Source organism: Castor canadensis, chromosome 14 (genome assembly GCF_047511655.1).
Source record: "Castor canadensis chromosome 14, mCasCan1.hap1v2, whole genome shotgun sequence".
In the NCBI taxonomy this organism is placed as follows: domain Eukaryota; kingdom Metazoa; phylum Chordata; class Mammalia; order Rodentia; family Castoridae; genus Castor; species Castor canadensis.
In genome coordinates, this window is record NC_133399.1 from 15,857,481 (window position 1) to 15,873,272 (window position 15,792).

A 15,792-nucleotide genomic window follows, 5' to 3' on the forward strand; every position below is an offset into this window, starting at 1 on the left:
AACTCAGGGCCTTCACCTTGAGCCACTCCACCAGCCCTATTTTTGTGAAGGGTTTTTTGAGATAGGGTCTCGGGGAACCATTTGTCCAGGCTGACTTCAAACCTCAATCCTCCTGATCTCTGCCTCCTGAGTAGCTAGGATTATAGGCATGAGCCATCAGCACCTGGAACAACTTTTTGTTCTTAATAGGAACTTTTATTACGTTAAGCAGAGTCCATGAAGTGAGCATATGGTAAGCTAGTTTGTGAGACATTTGTAACAGTGGTGGTTACTGATTAAATCCTTTAACAGAAAAGACTCAACCTAAGTTGATTTCTCACAGTAGGAAACAACAGCAATAGAAATTAGGTCAGAGGAGGGGGTATTGAGGGCATCTTCAGGCTCTGGACCAGAGGAATTTGTCCGTCTGCTGTGTCTTCAGCATTATTAGGTCGATGCGGATGGGCAGGTCAAATTGGAGCCAAATAACAAAGCAAGCAGGCTTTATTGAGAATGCGCTCTTGGGCGAGGTTCACCATCCCCAAAGAACAGGGCTGGAGAAGTTGCACCCGAGAAATGGCAGCCTAGTTTTTATAACCTGGGTGAAGTCAAGAGCTTCGGGTACCGTGGAGTGTCAGGATAGGTTGAAGCCTAGTGAGGGGAGGGGGCTCAGAGTAATGTGGACCTATAGGATAGGTCAGGACCTATTTTCTGCTGGTGGGAGTTGCTGTGGCAAACATAGGAGGAGGAGGGGAGAGGAGGGTGATTGCCTGGCAGCGGGAGTTGCCGTGGCAACCAGAGGGTGAAGAGGAAAGGGGGAGGGTGGAGTGGAAGGTCCCTGATCGCCATGCGGCGGCTGCCCACTGGCCAAACATCCCAGACTCTTTGGTATAAGGGGCGCAGAATCAGTTCTGGCTACTTCCTGCTGAAGGAGGGTGATGTCAGGGGCTAGGGATGTCTCGGGCCGCTTGGCCAGTGTAGTCAGGCTGGTAGTCATGGACCTGGAGCAAGTTATCCACGTTAACTTTCGGAGGCGGTCTTGGAAAAATCGAAAGAAAAAGGGTGCCAGGAGCAGAAAGAGGCAAATGATCACCAGGGGACCTATCAGTGGGTGAGAATGTTAAACAGGGTTGGATTCCACCAGCCAGGATTGTCAGTCGAGGCAGCATTGTAGTGGCGCATCTCATCGCTGAGCTTGTGAAGTGACTGGACATGGGTTTCCACCAGGCCTGACTCATTAATATAGTAGCAGCATTCTTCCTGAAGAAAGAGGCAAGTTCCCCCTTTGTCCGCTGTGAGAAGGTCCAATGTGCGGTGGTTCTGTAGAGCTGAGCTAGGGAAGTTATCTGTCTTTGAAGAGAGGCAAGGGATGCTGCTGAGTCTTCAAAGCCTGTCAGGATCTGTTGAGAGAGCCTTTGTGTCTGAATTACTGAGTGAGCCAGGGCACCGGAGCTAAGACCAATAGCTGCCACTGAGGCTGCCAAAGATATGCCCACAAGGACAGGCAAGAAGACAGCCCTCCTAGTCCTATGTTGAGGTGAGGGCTGGGTTCCTGATGTAAGGCATATGAGATGAAAGAATTCTCCTCTTTCATACATGGTAAGCTGGGGAACCATAGATATAGGTAAGCAGAGCTGGGAAGTTAGAGCCTGTTGGGTGAGGTTTTTTTAAAGTGTGCCATTACACCAAAAGAAGCCTCCTGGAGGGGCCCAGAGGGAGCCCGATATGGTAGAGTTAGTGGTGTTGCACATTTGGCCAGGATCAGAGTAGCAGAAAGGTAACTGTTAGAGGATCTCTATATAAAAGGGCTCCTGCGATGGGGGTGAGCGGAGGTGTGGAGGCTGACCCGTTTCATGGGAATGGCCTAGGTAAGGGAACAGCTATGAGTGGGGGCCTGGACAAGGTAACACAGGAAGCATCCAGTTACATTGGCCAGACCTGACTTATTTAATAAGTTAGCACCTTCCTGCACCAGGGACAGCCAGGAAATAGGGTCTTTCTGGGTTTTGTTTTGAAGACTGTTTTCTGTCTCCTTGATGGCTTTTGCCTGATCTTTCAGTACATCAAGGATTTTTGGGACCACTTGCTCATGCTCCCTCCAGATTCTGAAGGTTGTTGAGGGGTATGAAGAGGACCCAAATGGATATCCCTTGGCTATTACCCCAGTTGCCCATCTAACATTCCATGGATCAGGAATGTAGAGGTTTAAATTGGAGCCATCATAGTAAACCTCTAGCGTGTTGCCCGAGAGAGGTTTAGTGTTGAACTTGATCCAATGAATTTTACAAGACCAATATGGACATCCTCCGTATTCTTCAGCCCATTTGGCCCACTTTTTACAGTATGGCTCGGTTTGGTCAAATGTAAAACATACAAAGCCAAAATTTATAGTTCTCATTCCAAATGTGCTGCTCATGGAGGGCTGAAACTTGAGGGCGAGGGAGTTGCTACATCTCATAGGGGGGCATTCCCCAGAGTCGAAGAGTTGAGTGGTCACCCTCTCACCCTTTGTGATTGCCTCTTCAACTTTAAATCTCCAGCGATGAGGAGGAGATGGTTCAGACAGGATTGGGGGAAGAGACAGGAGCAGTATTAAGAGCATCCCCAACCCGGGAGATCCGAAGGGAAGTGGGCCCCATCTGTGTAACTTGCCAGGTTTTGGTAGATGTGGTGGGTGGGAGCTTTTTAAGGTGGGTGAGGTGGTACCAGGCAGTGTGTCCCAGGAGCTTCGCCGCCGAGGGAGTGGTGAGGATGACAGTGTATGGTCCCATCCATCTGGGTTGGAGGGGGAAGAGGAAAGTGGGAGGGTAGAGTGGAAGGTCCCTGATTGCCATGCGGTGGCTGCCCACCGGCCAAAAAAGCATGAGAATAAAGGACTGGTTGTGAGCTGCCTAAGGCCAAGTGTGGGTCCCAGGAAGGAGATAAGCATGAGAAATTTTTACTTTATAAGTGTTTTATTTCTCCTGATGCATGAGCTCACCATTTTGGGGGAATTCATGGGAATTTGGAAAATGTGTCTATTATAAAAAGAGTGGGGCACTAGAGTAAGTGTAACAGGAAGGTGTTTGTCTGCACTTGTCTGCTGCTCCTCAGCAGAAAGTCCTGGCTGGTGGGACTTCTTTAATCTTTATCAGGATTATAAACTGGGGGATAAAGTGTACATCTCCAGCTTTTTGTTTTCCAAACACTTAGTCAAGATTAATTTTTTTATACTTGTAGCAGGAGGTGTTGGCTTATAGTACATTTTTAAAAATGTCTGAGCCTGTGGGTTTTTGGTTTTTGGTTTTTTTTGCATTAGTAGAATTACCACAGCAACAATACATTATCAATATATATATACAAGAAAAACCCATCCTTTAAAAAAAAAGTTAAAAACACCATGTTTAAGTATAAAAGGACATGTCTAGAGCCAATAAAAAATAGTCACTTTGCATTTAAGCAGAAGTATTTTTTCTTTAACCTTTTACTTTTAAAACCATATTCTTAATACCTTTTATATTTTTTGTTACTTGTTGAAAATAACTTGTAAAACCTTTTAACTTAGAGCCTTATATTTGTATTTAAAAAAACAGAAAGAAAGCAACCTTAAAATTATTTTTTGTATAAAAACAATTTACGGAAAACCCATTTGTTAATACACTCATGTATTGTACAAGAGAATTAAATCCTAGATTTTATTTACCACAGAATGAAACAGGCCATGGTCATATTTAAACTTATCTAAATTTTAAGATTTTTTTGTTGCAGTTTACCACCTGGCCCTTTCCTTTTTCTCTAGTCTGAGCCTGAGTTTTAACCCCTGAATATCTGCATCTTAGTGAGACCTGCTTGAAACAAGTTTGAAAACTGTTTTTTTTAAAAATAGCAATAGAATAGAGCAGAAGTAACAATTTTTTTTTATACAGCTTTATAACAAGCACCATCCTGAATATGTTTACTGTTAGGAAAAACGCCGCTCACAAAGAAAGCTCACAAGAAAAGTCTCACGTCCATAGAGCAAAGTTTAATGGCAGGCCCAAACTGCCAGGCTGGCCAGGGAGAAGATGGCACAGCCCTGAGTCTGGGCGAGCAGTGGCTTTTATAGAAGGGGGAGGATAAGGAAGTTAGCGCATGTGCAGTAGTCTCTGGCAGAAGTGGGGCTGTTTTAGAGCATGGGAATTTGTTTAAGGGCGGGGCTGCCATTTTGGCTGATTCACAAAATGGCGACATTATTGTCCTATCATTTACATATTTATATGCAAAAGGGGGGGGGGCTTAAGCAGTCTACAACAGAGATCTCCAACATAAAAACCCTGGGTTTTTTGTTGTTGTTACCTTGAAAAATACATTAACCTTATAACAGCAGCCTAAGAATCATTTTGAAGATATTTACATACACATATACAAATAAAAGTTTTATAAATTAAGCATGCCAAAAAAATGTCTGGTGTACAGAATATGAGTTGGAATTGCAGGAGCAAATTAAATTTTACCCAATTCTCTTTCAGAGATTTAAACAAAATGGCACATAAAAAAATTAGAGTGTACTTCCAGAAAAACTTTTAAACTATAATCAGAGGGCTGTTCAGTAGAATGGTGGATGATGCATCTATTGTCTTGTGAGTTTCACTTTTTGGAACTGAATTTTTGTTACCAATCCCATAATCTTGGCTGTGTGTTTCCCCAGGAAAAGGCTCAAACCCCCCCACCCCCAATACTGCATGTTTCTTGCATTTTACCTGTATCCCCATATCCCTGGGACAATATTCAGTCCCCCGTATTGGAGATTTCTTATATTTTACCCAAAGTGCTTCCTACATCTCTGGAATCAGCACTTGCTTTGTGTCCAAGACAAGTCCCAGTCACACCCACACAGCCTCTGGGATGACCAGCCCACCAAAGTAGTACTTGACTCTCCTACCTTGGTCCATACACATAGTTAACTTGGGCCTCTGCAGTGCTTGCTTGGTGTTGCCAATTGACTTTTGATTTGGAGCTCATTGTTGGCCACAGAGATAGTGGATCTCACCAGCTCTGAGGCTGCAAGGCCATGGGATGCATCTCCCCTGAGGGGTTTCCATGGCTCCGTGGGCGACATGAAAGTCCCACATGGGCCCCCATGTTGTTAGAAATATCTTTAAGACATTGGGGTGCCACGAGAGAGATGACACTACTCAGAAGTCAATAGGCAAGGCAAAATTTACTTCTGCACAAGGGTGCACCACACCAGGAAGTCTGGGACATATGCACACCAGGTGGAAAGTCTGTAAGGGTTTTATCTGACATCATGCTGTCCCTCTCCTGCTCCTGGATTGGGTAGTTTTTGGGCTCACAGTCTATGCAGTTGACTAATTAGAAAGGGGACAGGTTGGGAGGGGGCTTTCGAGGATAACAACCCTTTATTAATAGAAACTCGTCACATTAAGCAGAGTTCATGAAGTGAGCATATGGGAAGCAAGTTAGTGAGACTAACATTTGAAATAGTGGTGGTTACTGATTAAATCCTTTGACAGAAAAGACCCAACCTAAATTGATTTTCACAGACCACCTGGAACCCAGTGGGCTGCTCTGCCCTGTGTGTCTCCAGTGGCATGGTGACAGCCATCATGGGTGGCTCCTGCCTGGTGTGGGGCTTGTGCATGGGAGGCACTGTTGGTGGGGTCCCCATATCTCCTCCTCAGTGGCACTCAGTTTTCCTGAGTCTTCAGCGTTGGGAAGGGGTCATGTAAACTCCACGGCCTGTCCTGAGGCCATGCTTGTGAGCACTGGCCATGAACCCTGAGTCCCAAGTTCTCTCTGTGTTACACAATGCCCTGGAAAGGGAAGTTCCCATGTAGCCTGGCTGGGGTTGGAAGGCCGGGGACACTGCAACACCCAGTGACATCATGTTTAAAGTGCTCAATGTTTCTCAACGTGGTTTTAGAATGGAAAAAGTAATTGAGGAAGAGGGGACCATATTTGAATGAGGTATTGCAGCAGAGGAGCTTCAGATGCTAGGTCTCCAAGTCCTATTGGAAGAGGCAGAGGAGGGCTATGCCTTCTAGAGAGGAATAAAACAGGAGAAGAATGAAGATGGTGCAAGATGGATGATGGAGAGGCAGCATCAGGTTCTGGACCATGTCAGTGTATGCTGAGGGTGAAAGGAAAGGACAGATTGTGAACTGCCTGAGGTCAAGGGTGGGCCAGAGATCCCAGGCCTTGAGGAAAGAGAGAAGTATAAGAAAAATTTGTTTTGTGCTTTATTTTGACTGATCTATTCAGCTCACCATTTTTGTGATAGATGTGGGAATTGGAAAAGTGCATATTCTTAAGCCTGGACTGGAAGAGGAAGATTTATGTTCATCTGCACACTGCAATTGCATCATGGGTTATTTTTCCAGTTCCTTTTATCATGATATGTTTATTGTATCATGCAATTCACTGAATACAGTATACAATATGTCAGCTTTTATGTTCGCTATGTTGGAGCTCACTACTGTTGCCCAGCACCATCAGAGTATCTCACTGCATGTTGCTCCCCTGACAAGAGATGGAACTTTGACAACTGAGGACATTTTCTCCTGAACACATTTGCTTTCCTACCAGCTTAACGTAAAAAAATAAGTTGGTGGACATCTTTATCTCAATGTATATAAATTCAGTTAATTCTATGAAGTTAAGTGTAGTTTTACATGCTTGTTAATTTCAGCTACTGGAGAGGTAGATCTCAGTTTGAAGCCTGCACGGGCAAACAGTTAGCTAGACCCCATCTCAAGAGAAAAGCTGGGGAATAAAAAATAAAGAATAAACATTGGGTATGGGGTGCACAGTTACAATACTAGATATACGGGTGCAAAGGTTGGAGGATTGTGGTCTGAAACTGATACTGGTAAAAACTTGAGACCTTACCCAAAAAATAATGAGAAAAGGGCTGGTAGCATAGCTCAAGTGGTAGAGTGCCTGTCTAGCAAACCTGACATCCTGGGTTCAAACCCTAATACTGCCAAAATATAACTTCTTATGTATAAAATACATATTCTTAAGTGTCTCATCTAAGGAAAACAACATGTGTAGGTGAATTGTTCAGAGTACAGCCTAGAAAGGGACAGAGACAACATCACTCTTGCCTCAAGCTTTTGTTGCCACAACAGTAAACACAAAGGATATCAATTCATGGTCTGAACCAGCACTGTAGAAGGTACTTAAAGGAATCTTCCACACAGAAGAGGAAGCAAGACATTCATAAACCCAGGAGTTCAGGAAGGAATGAATTTAATAAGAGGCAGGTAAATAAATGAGAATTCCATAAGGTAAATATGCTAGAAAGAAGATAACAAACAGGACTGCCATTAACAAGGAAAATGCAACAATAGGATGGGATTTAGCAAATGCCTCTCATCACAAAGGTAAATGGTCTTAATGCTCCACATACATCCATGTCTTTGCTCATACTCTTCCCTCAATCAAAAATGCTGTTCCCAATTGCCTGGCAAACTCCTCCTCTTTGTCCTTCACATTCCTCCAGGTAAAAGGACAAAAAATTGAATGAACCTACTTCAGATTCACATTCTGTTCTTTCTACATTGTACCAGAATAGTGACCTCTCTCTCTCTCTCTCTCTCTCTCTCTCTCTCTCTCTCTCTCTCTCTCTCTGAATCAACAAATGTGTGCTTCATTTTCCTTTGATATGTAAATATTCTGTGTTGAGCATCAACAATGACTGAAAATCAAAATATTTTCTGCACTTAGCCTCTCATGGTTCAGTTCATGAAGCCATGCTGTATGGAGGATACCTCACTGAGAGGGAAAGAACATACAAATCCATGAAATCTACTTGAAGTATTTGGCCCTATATCACTGGGAAACCATGAGTACTTTTAAGTGCATGCAGAAAAAATCATATGGCATTCAATTGTGTGAATATATTCATGGAAATTTGACTTATTTCTCATTTTGGGTTCTCATTAATATCTTGTGCAACCCCTAAGCAGATAAGGGACCATAAGTATTGGGTCTTTTCTGTATGTATACTTAGCAGTGTAATTGCTGGGTCATAGGGGATGCTTCCATGAGCTTGCATAGATGCTACCAAAGAGTTTTCAAAAGTATTTGTACCAATGTGTTGATTTTAAGCATGAATACAAAAACTTGATTGCAGGTCATAGAAAATTCTCCCTGGTTGCTGGTAAAACAGCACACTGCAGAGACAAGGTTTCAAATGAGGATAGCAGGGAAGGGTGGAGAGTGATTACCTTTGACATCCTTGAAAGGGTAGAATAGTAAGATTTCAGTGTGACTTTTGAGAGGAAGTGAGTAGGCTTACATACTGCACAGAAGGAATGAGGCATGAACTGCGTTCACATACCACATTTCTGCTATTAAATGTGTGCACTCCTGTTAGGTAGCAGTTAGCTATGAGTGATGAATGAGTCTGGATAGATAGATGAGAAGACAGGAAATCGTATTATTTTAATAAAAATTAAAAGGCCAAGATTCAGACATTAAAGCTAAAAGGTAAATACTAAAAAGCCAGTGTAATTAGCCACCCCTCCCTAGAATAGAACTATCTGCATTCCAGGGCAATCTGCATCCTCCTTTCTGTCTTTGAGATGTAAACATGTTTCAAGGCTCCTTGGATGGGCAGAGGACCAAGGAGAATGAAAGACATGTCTAGCAAATGGAAGTCCTAAAGCACAGCTTTTGACCCTGTTGTTTGCATAAGACTGAATATCTCCCTGTTTTAGCAGCCCTCCCAACCACTCAGAACCATTATATTTGGCCACGTGTATTCCCCCAGCTCTCTGAAAGTATACAACTAAGAGAAGAGGGCCCCTTGAGTCTTTACTGCCATTTCCTTCCTGGTGTTGGGTCTGGAGACCTAAAAGGCAGTGAGTATCCCATCCCCCATGAAGAGCACTATGATTCCTGCATCCTGAGAAGGAGTTGTAAATCTGCATTCCTGCACCCTGAAGAGGAGATATAGGGTCTCATAGATCTACCATAGGGTTGATGAGCAAAATGCTCTCAAGTTTGTTTCCCCCACACACACAATAAGGGGCAGACAAACCAGTTCATGTAAGAAAGCTCATGAACCCATGGCCAATGAGAAAAGTCCACCTAACCCTTACCCAAACCCAGAGTTAAAATGTCCATAAAAGCCCCAGCCTTCACCTAAGCAGTGAGCCACCAGCTTCCAGGCTCCACTGCACTGCTCTAGCTGTAGCTTTTCCTTTCTACAATGCCTTTGTATACTGGCATTGGCTCACCTACCAGTCTTCTGCCTCATGAGCCAGTTCCCTGGACTATGAAGGCAAGGGACACTGGCCCACATTTCACATCAGCATGTAACATTCTCATGACCACAAAGGGACCTCTCTCCTGGACCAAGGTTGGTATGACTTGAACACCAAACCAGCAGGGGCATGCCAAAGGTGTGGCCGTGAGTCTCCAGCACCCTCTTGGATGCTCCTGCTGAGGGAAACCCCCTGCTGAGGACTAGCCAAAAGCAGACTTCCTTGTGCTGCTCACTGTGTCTCTGTTCCTATCTTCTTGAGGGACTTTCCCATCATGGTATCAAACCAACAGCTCCTAGCCAACTTTGGCCTCATGGCAATTCCAGCTCTTGGGGTGCATATGTTCCTTCCCTGTGGGCCAAGACTGAGCCTAGGGTTTATTCAGGTATGCCTTATGCTACATTGGAGGAGACCTGATTGATTTTGGTACCTGATGATTTTTCATCTTTTCCCACCCGTCAAATACCCCTTCTGCTGAAGATAGTGACCCAAGAGTGGAGATCTTGTGTGGCTGACAGTATTCCGGTACTGTCACACATGTGTGTGGCACCACACACATGCCCTAACTCCACCCCCACAAGGGGAGGAGGGAAAACAGACAGGTGTGCACCTGCACAGGGATGCCAACCCCCGTCCTGCTGGACTCCCTGGGCACAATTGTATGCCTGCCATAGATAAGGCAACCCAAAGAGAGGGCCCAGCCTGCATCCAAAACCACCAGCCATACACAGCAGTGACTATAACCCACTGCCACTCCCCCCAAAAAGGGATGAGAGGAAAAATATACATGGGGGCAGGGGCAACAGGTTACAGGGGTGGGCCTGGGGAGATAGGATGGCTCATCCTGGGCATTAGGGAGGGGGCTGCACTTTGCACACCCCTCACACCTTGAGCCTGACCAACTCAGCCCTTGGAAGCCAATTCTTGTCTCAAGGTTATGATCCCAAAAAGCACTAAAGTAAACTTCTGGGAACAGCAAAAAATGGGCATTGCTATGGTCTCTAAACTTCTCATTTAAAGTTTCCTATACTTTTGGCCCCAACATAAAAAAAATTTTTTCCTCCAAATATTAACACTAGTTGTCCCCTTGTGGCACTGTGATTGCCCCAGGACCCCATCTGAGTACACTTCTCTAACCTTACAGGCACCTCTTCAGGTGATGCATCCCTTTGTTAAAGAGGTTGCCTGCTTTTGGCTAAAAGGCAGGATCCTAGAGTTTTTCTCTCACTGTGCCAGTAAGGTGGCATAGTCTGACCAGTCACTGCATTTCCTTCAGTTCTGATCACTAATGGCAGAAGGAGGTCACAAGACAGGGATGCCTGCTCTTGTTAGTTAGGCCTGACCCCCAGTCAGGATGCTGACAAAAGGGGAATCTGACAAGTTCTTCAAGATGGGACCTGCCCCTTCCAGTCTTCCAGCCTCAGTACCCAAGTGGTCTCTGCTGGCCTGTCTATTGAAATGTTGGAAGGACCTTGGCCCTATTAATCTCAAGAAAAAAAACCTCTCATCTTTCTTTGTACTGAGGCCTGGCCTCAATATCCCTTGGGTGACCAAGAGAAGTGGCCTTCAGAGCCTTCCTTAAATTATAATACCATACTCCATTTGGACCTTTTCTGTAAAAAAGGAGGAAAAGTAGACTGAAGTCCCCTATATACAGCTTTTCTTTTATCTGTGGGACCACCCAGAATGGCTCCATAATTGCTATATAGATACTCAAACACTGGCCATTCTTTGTAAGCCACAGGATAAACATGGGGAAGGAGGACCAGAAAAGCCCCTCATCAATGACAAGGCCCATGTCCCTACTGTTCCAACCTCTGCCCTACTTTTAAGCCACCCCAATATTCAAAACCTCCTAATGAATGTTTCCCCCTTCAAAAGGCAGTGGTAGGAAGAGGGTGAATATATGTCCCCTTCCAGTTACCAGATCTAACAGAGATTTAAAAGGATCTGGTTAGCTATATTGACACCCCATCCAATACGTCCAGGTCTTTATCTCTGTGATCCAACCCTTTGAATTGGCATGGAAGGACATCACGCTTCTATTGGACCAGATTCTTACCTCATTAGAAGAGCAACAGGTCCTGACCTAGACCACTCAGGTTGGAGACAATTTCCATCTACAATGAGTCCCAATACCTGTGGCACCTGGAAATGAGGGAATAAATATGCCCATGCCCACAGGAGCACAGGCAGTACCCCTGGCAGATCCACATTGGGATCAAAATGGTGAGGAGGATGAATGGCGTCGATGCCTCTTTATCCAATTTATAGTGGAACGGCTAAAAAGGGCCAAAGTTAAACCTCTAAACTATTCCTAGGTGACTGTAGTAGTACAAGGCCCTGATGAAAACCCCCTTACCTTTCTACAGCATCTTAAGGATGCTATCAAAAAGCATACCACAGTGGACTCAGAGTCACAGGTGGGAGAGGTTCTCTTCAAAGATAAATTTCTAACTCAGTCAGCCCCAGATACCTGTAGAAACTCCAAGTCTGTGGCTGAAGGGGAAAAAATCATTGGACCAACTAATGCAAGTAGCCATGTCTGTATACTATAACAAGGACATTACTAAAAAGGAAGAAAAGTGTAAAAAAGACCATGACCTCATCACAGCTCTCAGGGAGTGCCCCACCTGACTGGAGCCTACACCCCAAGCTTGCTACCATTGTGGACAGAAGGGACACTTCTGTAGAGAATGACCAAAAGGGTGACAGGCCAGGAAACAGCCTCAGCCCCCACTGGGACCCTGCCCTCTCTGCAAAGGTAACCACTGGAGGTCTAAGTGCCCCCATCTCCAGATGGAAGGTGGAGTGCCACTTCCTGTGGATTGATGGGTTCCAGGGCCTCCTGTCCAGGCTCCACATCTTTTTTTTTAATATTTTATTTTCTTTTTTCTTTTTTATTTCCCCCCTGCTCCCACCCCCTCCCTTACCAGCTCCACTTCTTAACATCAATATTGAGGAGCCTCAGGTAGCCATAATAGTAGAGAAGTGAAAGGTAATTTTCCTCCTAGACAGTGGAGCCCATTTCTCTGTCTTACCATTCTCTCCCAGTCCCCAGTCCAATAACAAGGTTATCATTCAGGGCATATCTGGCCAGCCGCTAGAGCACTATTTTACTCAGCCTCTGGCCTGCTCTTCGGGAGACCTCCACTTCTGTCACTCTTTTCTCATACTCCCTGAGACTCCAGTGTCCCTGCTGGGATGGGATTTACTATCTCAATTAAAGGCCCAAATTCTCTACCTCTTCTGCCCCCTCCTTCAGGAACAAGTAGATCCCACAGTGTGGACTGATGGAATGACTGTAGGGTGAGCAAAAACAGCCATCCCAATTCAAATAAAATTCAAAGATCCCTCACAGTTTCCACATCAAAAACAGTATCCCCTCAAGCCTGAGGGATGATGAGGCCTCTTACCTATCATAAATTCCTTTAAAAAACAGGGCCACTAATTAATTGCTCCAGCCCCTACAATACTCCTATCCTTGCTGTTCATAAGGGGCCGAACAAATGGAAGTTGGTTTAAGACCTCCGGCTCATTATTCAAACAGTCATTACCCTCCACCCAATTTTTCCCAAACCCTATACTCTATTGGCTCAAACACCCTCAAAATCCCAATATTACTCTGTGCTAGATTTAAAGGACACTTTCTTTTGCATTTCTCTGCATCCTGACAGTCAGCCTCTGTTTGCCTTCAAAGATCCCACTAACCCTTCACAACAACTAACTTGGAGAGTTTTGCCACAAGGGTTTAGCGATAGCCCTCATCCTTTTGGACAGGCCCTAGCCACAGACTTATTATATTGGCACTACCCAGAGGCCACCCTTCTTCAATATGTTGATGACTTATTGCTAGCTCATGCTTGTAATCATAGCTATTCAGAAGGCAGAGATCAGGAGGATTGCAGTTCAAAGGCAACCCAGGCAAATAGTTCTGGGAGACCCAATCTCAAAAAAAAGAATTATAAAAAGGACTGATGGAGTGACTCAAAGTGTAAGCCCTGAATTCAAACCCCAGTGCTGCAAAATAGATAGATAGACAGGCAGACATGATGAAGGCAGTGAAAGGAGACTTATTACACGGTTCAGGACATTCCATATTTTGAGGCAGAGTAAGCAATCAGCTCGTCTTTGGCCATCTTCAGGGTACAGACATGAGCTATATCTTTAAATAGACAACTGAGGGCAGGGGACAAAGGGTATACATAGCTAAATAATTAAGTCACAGGTGTGGCCTATTTGGGTGTTTACTCAGTCTTTGTTCTGGGAGAGGTTATAGAGTTGTTATCTGGAGCCAGGCAAGTGGGGGAAGTTTTGGTACCTTGTTATAAAGAAGTTCTTGATCATTTAGGTCCTTTCTTGATTTCAAGGTGGTTGCAAGGTGACTGCAGAGAGAATGACTCAGAGCAAAGGCAGATACAAAATGGAGGACAGATGCCATGCTTTTCTCCTGCTTGCATTTAATTTGTGAGCCCAAGTAGTCAGTACTTTTCAGCAAAAGCAGTTTCAGTGCCTCTTATATTATGACACTACCTCGAGTTTGTGTCTGACTGTACAAGTTTCAGAGCTTAGTCCCCCAGACAGACTCAAATCGGAGGCCCAGTTTTCCTCAAAGGGAGTGTCTGGAAACATCTACCAAGGATCTACTGCATTGTCCACAGAATACAGGGAAATACAGTGACTGTTCCCAAATATATGCCAGTTAGTCCCTACCTTCTATAATAAAGAGATTGTGATTTCTGCCACTTGATACAATGCTTGCTTGGCTAGGAATCAGTTTTCTGCTTACATGAAGGCCTATTGAAGACTGTTCTTTTCCTTCCTCTATTTGCTAACCTCTTTGATAATAGTACAGTGTCCCTAAAAGTATACTTTAAACATCTTTTGGTGCATTAGTCAAGCTATCATTTTCTTTTTTCAAAAGTTTTTAACTTTAGAATTTATTATGCCTACTAAATTTGGTAACGTAAGCCTTGTTAGCTAGGGGTGTGTGTGTGTGTGTGTGTGTGCATGTGTGTGTGCATTTGAGTCCTTTTCGATGTATTGAGCTTTGGACTCAGGCTCTCACTCTTACCAGGCAGGTACTCTAACACTTGAGTTAGACCTCAAGCCCTAATAGGTGTGTGTTTTTGAACTTACAGAATTTTATAGATCTGTGTGAGAAGTGACCTTCTCTTGGTGATAGTGACCTCTACAACATCCTTACCCTATTTCACTGTCCTTTGACATTATCCAATAAAACATGTAATGTTTTCCCATTAGGCCACTGAATTAATCTTCATGGGTCTTATGTGATTAATGTGGTCTATAACAAATGTGGTATGAGTTTCCAAATGTTGCTTCTTAGTACAATTATAGAAGTGTTCAATTTCCAAAGTAACAACTTCTTAGATGTGGTGTTAAAAATGATGTATCAGAGATTGTGTGTGTTGGGCACTGATCCAGTGGTCTCTGTTTGATGAGCATGTCAGAAAATTGCAAACATTCAGAGGGACAACTGGACTTAAAGTTGGAATCCTGTGCATTTTTTACAGTTTCCCTAGTGAGATTGTATTCTGAACTGGAACAACCCTACAGATGAATCACCATGTGAAAATGGTTGTGTGGAGAAACCCTCATTGGTCCTTCATCCATAAATGTTCCCCTGCGAGTTCACCTTCAATACATGCCATAATGCCATATGAGTATCAGGGATATTGGGAGAAGCTGTATAAACATGAAGAGCTTGGGAAAGCCTGCAGTTATCCACAATACCATCAGAAACATGAAAAGGAGAGAGATCTTTTATCTGTAAGCAATGTGGAAAATACTTTAGCTCTTACAGAAATTTTCAAATACATAAAAGAAACCACAGTGGAAAGAAGGTCTTTGTGTGTAAACAATGTGGAAAAGCCTTTAGTTCTTCCATCTATGTTCAAATTCATTAACGATCTCGCAGTGAAGACAAATCTTATGTATGTATATAATGACGTAAGGCCTACTATACTTCCCGTTCCCTCAGGATATATGAATGGACTCACATGGGAGAGAAACCCTATAAGTATAAGCAGTGTGCGAAAGCCTACTCTGATCCTAGTTCACTCAGATATCATAAAAAGATTCACTCTGAAGAGAAACCCTATGCATGTAAGCTCTGTGGGAAAGCCTTTAGTCAGTTCAGTTACATTAAAATACATGAAAGGATTCACACTGGACAGAAACCCTGTGAATGTAAACAATGAAGGAAGTCCTTCTCTCATCCCAGTTCCCTCAAATGCCATAACACTCACACTGGAGAGAAACCCTATGAATGTAAGCAATGTGGGAAAGGCTTCAGTTCTTCCAGTTACATTCAAATACATGAAGGGAATCACAGTGGAGAGAAATCTTATACATGTCATCAGTGTGGGAAAGTTTTCATACATCCAGTTTCTCTCAGAAGACATTATAGGACTCACACTAGATATCAACTGTAAATATAGAATGTAGGAAGGCTTCATTATCGTTGCCTTCCCTAGGGAATAGTAGAATCTATAGTAGGAAGAACTTTTATCAATGTAAAGTATGTGGTAACATCTCTAGT